Below are 7,200 nucleotides of genomic sequence, written 5' to 3'. Positions count from 1 at the left end.
GAGAATAAGGACTGCTGAGTCATGATATCCCCCAGTTTACAAATGGTATTTTAAGATGACATTTTAAAATCTCCTTTATACTTTCCTCCCAACTTTTCAATGAGTATGCCTTACTGTTATAATCAGAAAAGGGGCTATGTTTAAAATTACATTAAAAGAATTGTAAAAAGTTCTTCCAACGTGAATACTACTGAGACAATTTTCAATAATGACTTACCAGCATTAGTGAAGCACAAATAGTCTCAGTCACACAATGCTCCTGTGGTTGAGGATACACACGGTCCCACAGAGTGACCTTCTAAGGACAAGATATTCTCCCCATGCAGGTGAATGCCTTTTAATATATTTATTTTTTTCTAACAGGACATATTATTGATTCTTTTTGGCAAAATCAAATGGAATTAAAATCATGTTTGCATAGAATCTGAAAAATACTTGTGTCTCAGTATAAACTACAAAAATGGCAATATACAAAAAAAAACCATGTAATGGATTTATGGGCTTATTCAGATTAAACCAAACCCCAAGCTGTCACCAAGAAGCTTCTCTTTGTCACTTCCTGGAGGAAAGTAAGCTCTTTATTATGCTAGAAAGTGTGTAGACTTCTCCACTGTGTTTCTTTGGCACACATCAACACTAAACCATACAGCGCCCTTTCTACATCTTTCTCTGCTACAGAACATCAGCCTCTTCATGTAATAGGTTCTTTCTGCCTCGGGTTTGTTTCTTGTACTAGAATGTAAGCTACTTGAGAGCAGCTAGAGTCTATAACCAATGCCTGGTGCAAAGTACTTGCTCCGTAAATGGTTATTGAAAGAAATTGTCAAATGTGCTGTGTTTTTCATTTTTTAATCGCCTTTCCAGGTGCTTGGATATTATCCTGTAGCTCCTTTCCTAGGGTTACCCAGCCCTCCCATGTTGCCCCCTGCCTGCCATCTCTCACAGGAGCAGGGTGGTAGGCCCCGCTGCCTCTTCCCTATGGATCCAGGGCCTTTTGGAATTGGGCTCCAGGCGGCCCCTTCAGGCCAAGGCATTGAACTGACAGTCTTCACTGCCTGCCCAAAACTCTGCTAACTTCCCTTTTGTTCTACTCATGTTTCCTTATGAAATGGCTGTTTTTTGGGCCACTGCTCACTGTTTATCGCCTTCAGTCAAATCGTCTTCCCAACTGCTTCCAAATTTCAGACCCTATGGCCTACATTAACCGTCCTGTCTTCTTTTCAATTTTCTCACGTTTTTTGAACTTGTGAGCTCTTGAAACGAGTTTCCTATTTCCTCTTCAAGTTCTTGCTCTTCATCTGCCTTTCATTCACTAGTAACCCCTAAATAAATTCATTTTAATACTACACCGTACTCCCCCATGTCTGGAGTTACCAGATATCTCTCAGGAAGGAATTCCTACCAAATACTCCTCTCGTGGCCTTCATTCCCCTCATACAAGTGTTCACAGACTTTGCCCCACGTTTACATTTAATGTTGTGGTATGGTCCATTACCATACAGCTGATGCTTTGTTTCGGCGAGAGTTAGTTTGATTTTTTACTCTCCAAAGATTTGTCACCTCTTGTCTTTAAGCAGTTCCTAATCACTATATATATATATATATATATATATATATATATATTTTTTTTTTTTTTTTCCTGGTAGAGACGGGGTTTCGCCATGTTGCATAGGCTGGTCTCGAACTCTCGAGCTCAAGCAATCCGCCCACCTCGGCTTCCCAAAGTAATAGGATTACAGCACCGCACCCGGCCAATAAGGCAGACTGATTTGTAGTTTTTTATTACTTCGAATTAAGGAGTATGTCTTCAAATCCATACTACAAATGGTGGATTCTTATCTGTATTAGCAGTCAAAGGGTATAGACATTCAGACGTAGGATGTTTAAACATCTGCTTTTCTATGTGGAAAAAAAATAATCACATCCTTTTGGGAAAACAGACATTTAAAAAAAGCTTACAGCATTTTGAAATATGTCTACTCAATTTTTCTAAATGGCTAAAATAACAAACTGAAAACAAAGCATCGAAACCAAAGCAGTTTTAAGGGGAACCTACTAATTAAACTGTTAACCGGAGTTACAAAATTAGTTTCTCTTTGGTTTCTTTCTGCCTGAAGGAACACTCTCTTTGGCCGACTATTCAGCTTGCTAGGTTCCAGTCATTAAAACACCTCACTCTACAGAAACGGATCACAACACATCAGACTGCGTCTCCCTAGCACTATTAAGATTATTCTGAGGAAAACAGAAAAAGCCTAACAAAAGACGTCAAGGATTGTAGAAATATTTTTAAATTTTCAATATGCAAGCAGGACTCCTATGCAGGTTGATTTAACAGTTTAAATTCTATTTTATCTGGCCACTGCAGGCAAAGCAGCAGTTCTTTATCTGTTCACCATAGGAACATAAATTACCCCACAGAGGCTGTCGTCCCTACTTTTCTCCTGTAGGTCAGAATCAAATCATCGAACTTGACTATTATAAATGCTCACATTTGAGTCCTCCTCTTCCTTTCTTTCTTGCCCCTGGATAAATTCCTACGTGGCTAGCACAAACCTAATTTATGATATAAATAGGTAGAGCGGGTCCCCAAAAAGCTCTGCCCCTGTGGGTTCGCACTCGGCACGTCCCCCTATGTGTCGTTGCTTCGCTGGAATTTCCAATGAAACAGTAACAGTAGCTAAGGTAACTGAGAGCGGGGCTGAACCTGGCCAATTCCGGAGCAGAAACGCAGTGACTTGCTCCGGGTCTGGGGGTGGGGAGGCTGGCGGCGCGGACAGATTTCCGATTGGGCGGGGGTGGTGAGAGGCCATCGAGTGCAAAGACGGTTGTCTGGTCTTTGAAGGCCGGCGGCTGGCTCTGCCACGCTCTCAGCAGGAAGGGGAGGGGAGCCGGAGGAAGAGGGAGAGAAGGAGAAGCTGCGAAGAGCTCGAGGAGGGGCAGGAAGGAGGGGCCGGAGGAGGAGCCCAGGCTCCGGGAAAGCCCGCGCGCCCAGCCCGCAGGACCTCGGGGCGGAGTCGCAGGCTCCGCCCGGACCCTGGGCAGCGGCCGCCACCACCGCCTGGCGCAGTGCGCCTCGAAGGGGCGGGCCCGCCTCGCAGCCTCCCTCCTGGTTTCGGGCCCTCCTTCCCCGCTCCTCCCTCCCCTCCCTCCTTTCCATCTCAGCAGCGCCCTCAGTCTCCCTCTCGCAGGCTCATACAAAAGCAAAATGTCCGCCATGTTCCTAGGCGGCTGCGGTTGTAGCGCCACGAGCTCGGCCCTCCTGCGGTTTCTCCCCGGGGCTGCTCGTCGCCGGTCCCCTCTCCCCGACCCCAGGCGCGACAGCTACTCCGAAGCCGCCGACGGCACCACTCCGCCCGCCCCCTGCGCCCCCCCGCCGCCCGCCCCGCCGGGCGACGCAGGACCGTCTCAGGCGGGGGCAGGGGTGTAAGCAGCCCCCGCCGACTTGCTCCCGCTTCCCGCCTGTCCCCCCACCCGTGCCCCTTTACCTTGATACAGTACGGGGGTTCATCGTAGGTGACCAGCATGTACCTGTCTCCACGGCTGGCCGGGTCCCGGGCGCGCAGCTGCGGGGCGAGGGATGACGGAGGGGGTCGCGTAGGAAAGGAGGGGGGAGGGCGATACAAACGTTACAGAAGCACCTCAATCCACACCCCGAAATCCCTCGGGAGCTTTCCCATTTCTCCCCTCCCCTCCCTTTACCTTCAAGAATAACTCCACAGCGCCTTTGGCAATGTCTAAATAGGAGGTGCCCAGGTCAGTGCGCTGGTTCATAGAGGCGGACGTGTCTACGAGGAACAGCAGGATGGGCATCTTCCCCCGCACCCCTGCCTCCGCTTCCCACTCTCTTGGCCCTCTTGCCTCACTGCCACGTACGGCCACCCGAACCCTCAACTCTCGCAGAGTCAGGGGGCAAGGAGCAAGAGGAAGAGGGGGAGACGGGACGGGACGGATGGGACCGCTCCTGGCCTCCTCTTTCTGCAGCCCCACCTCCTCTCCCTCCAAGGGAACTTGAAAGTGTGAGCGTGTGTAGCCCTCGGGGCCCTCCCCCTTCCTCTCTTCTGCTGCCACCACTACTGCCGCCGCCGCCGCTGCCAGGACTACTGCCTAAGCATCCGTCCGCGCTCACTAGAGCGCTGGCCCCAGACTGAGCGCCGTCTCTGTTCACTGACAACTTCTGCCTGCTCACCTACCATCGGTACCATGTGACCAGAATCCATGCCATTGGCTGCCAATTATGTGTTATTTGCATATTCATTAGATGACAGGACTGGGGGAGGGACTTGGGCGAACGCTGGGAGTTGAAGTTTGAACCCAGGCAGAGGGTAAGGGGAAGTATTAAGGACCCTCGCTAGGATTTTCCTTTAAAATACTTGGAAACAGTTCGAATAATTAGTTCGGGTGGTTTAGATGGATTTTTCTATCGCTCTACAAACAGGATCATTCGAAAGGAAGAGTGAATTTGAGCAACAGTTGTACAGAACTCCAGAAGCAGATGCTTGGACAGTCTGCACAGAAAACGCTTTGCTAACTGCAATCGATCAATCCTGCCAGTGGAGAAGACGAAAATATTTCAGAAGCAGCAAACTTCTTTCCTGGCAGGACATACTCGCATTCCTTTAGATCCCTCCCACTTCTTGATCAGTATTTGTGAGTCCGTTGCTGGCCTTGCATTCCACATATATCTACTTAGAAAGGAAACTAAAGTTTAAACTCAGTTACCTAAACTGGCCTTTTGTATGCACAGGCTTCTTCAGTTTCACTAACCCCTTTGAAACATTGGCCTGCCTGTGATAATTCCACCACTGTTCTCTCTGCGCAGCCTTTACACTTGGGAGGTTTGCAAACCTAGATTCTGATTCAACTCGCACATTGATTGATTGATTGATTCATTCATTCCTGTATTTATTTTTATAAATAAATAAAGAGGATCTCGCTTGATGACCTCGGCTGGAGTACGGTGGCCCCATCTTAGCTGCCTGCAGTGTCCAGCTCCTGCGCTCGAGCAATCCTCCCACCTCAGCCTCCTAAGTAGCTGGGACTACAGGGGTATGCTCTTAACTCACGTTTATTGAGCATCTGTGAAGTGCCAGGCACCCATGGTAGCCTTGTTTAATCTTTCAATTAATTATGGCAGATGGCATTATATTCAATTTTCGTAGAGGAAACTGCAGCTCCCTGAGGCTAGGGTAACAACGATGGATGCTCTCAGGTCTGGCTCTGTGAAGAGACTCAATAAGTGGCCAACCACACTTGATTGACTACTTCATATGACACAATTTTTAAATTTGGACATGTGTATTCCTGGCAATTACTATGCACAATGTGGAATCCGGGTCTTCAATGAGTTTGCAATTTCATTGAGGAGAGACGATGACATATACATGTATAATATTTTATATATTCTGGCTGGGTTCAGTGGCTCATGCCTGTAATTCCAGCGTGTTGAGAGGCCGAGGTGGGTGGATCATTTGAGTTCAGGAGTTTGAGACCAGCCTGGCCAGCATGGTGAAACCCTGTTTCATCTAGACTAAAAATACAAAAATTAGCCAGGCACCTGTAGTTCCAGCTACTTGGGAGGCTGAAGCAGAAGAATCACTTCAACCCAAGAGGCAGAGGTTGTAGGGAGCTGAGATCACACCACTACACTCCAACCTAGGCGACAGAGCAAGATTCTGTCTCAAAAAAAAAAAAAAAAAGGTATTTTACATATTCTATGTACACATTAAATCTGTGTGTGTATATATATAATTTCTGTGAATTATATGTTTATATATGATATATACACATTCAATAATATTCTCAGAGAAATAAGATTTTAAAAGAAGTCACATGGCAGTATGTGAATCAGGGACAAACATGGATGCAAATTAAAAAGGGCTATGGAAACAATGGTCTAGTGGTCTAGAAATTTAGGGGATTTTATGAACAAGGCACAAAGGAGGAAGAGAGGGAATATGGATTGGAAGGAATGGTATGAACAAAGATTCAGCCAAAGATAGTACTATGTATGGTATATTTAAAACCATTCTGGTGGAATGTAGGAAATTAATGAAGAATTAAGGATGAAAAAGATACTAGAAATCTCCATTTCCATTCTGATACAAATATCAATGTAGAAGGGCAATGCCTACATGGGCTAGGGTACAAAAAGTACAGGACTGTTGGGGGCAGTGTGTTAGTTTTCTACTTCTGTGACAAATTTAGCAGCTTAAAACAACACAGGCATTTACTATCTCACAGTTTCTATGAGTCAGGGGTCTGGGTTTAACTGGGTTCTCTACTTAATCTCATACGGCTGTAGTCAAATTGTCACCCAGGCTGTTTTTATCTGGAGATTCAACTGGAAAAGAATTGGCTTCCAGTCTCATTCAGATTTCTGGCAGAATTCACTTCCTTGGGGCAGTATGCTGGTGACCAGAAGCCACCTTCAGGTCCACCTGCTCTGCAGGTCTCTGCCACATGACTTTCTCCACTGGCTGTTCACAACATAGCTGCTTCTTCAGGGCCAGCAGAGAAATCTCTCACTCCAAGATGGAACCTTATATAAAATAGATAATCTCAAGAGTGCTATCCATTACTTTGCCATGTTGTATTGACTAGAAGCAAGTCACAGGACCCACCCACACTCAAGGAAAGGATATTATACAGGATGTAAGACCAAGGGGTGGAGAACATGGGACCACATTACAATCCTCCCTAACATTAGATAGGGATGGGATTTTAAGATGGGGATGGGATTATTACCTGGAAACAAACTGCCTAGTTCACAGTTTTTGTGAGACGGAGTCTTGCTCTGTCACCCAAACTGCAACATAGTGGCGTGATCTCAGCTCACTGCAACCTCTGCCTCCCAGGTTCAAGCAATTCTGCTGCCTCAGCCTCCTGAGTAGCTGGGGCCATAGGCATGCGCCACCATGTTAGGCTAATTTTTGAATTTTGAGTAGAAACAGAGTTTCACCATGTTGGCCAGGCTAGTCTCGAGTTCCTGACCTCAAGTGATCTGCCCACTTCAGTCTCCCAAATTGCTGGGATTACAGGTGTGAGTCGCCATGCCCAGCCTGTTAAAGTCAATTCTGAGTAATACTATATAAGCTTTCAGCCTACCAAATAAATGCATTGGGTTGACTGGTTGCTTAAACTATCCTTTGGTTAAAGAATTACAAGATTTCCTATTAGGAGTTTATATTTTATTTTGTG

Source organism: Cebus imitator, unplaced genomic scaffold (assembly GCF_001604975.1).
Source record: "Cebus imitator isolate Cc_AM_T3 unplaced genomic scaffold, Cebus_imitator-1.0 Scaffold864, whole genome shotgun sequence".
Lineage (NCBI taxonomy): Eukaryota > Metazoa > Chordata > Mammalia > Primates > Cebidae > Cebus > Cebus imitator.
The sequence above is the reverse complement of the archived record's forward strand: the minus strand, read 5'-3'. Positions refer to the sequence as shown.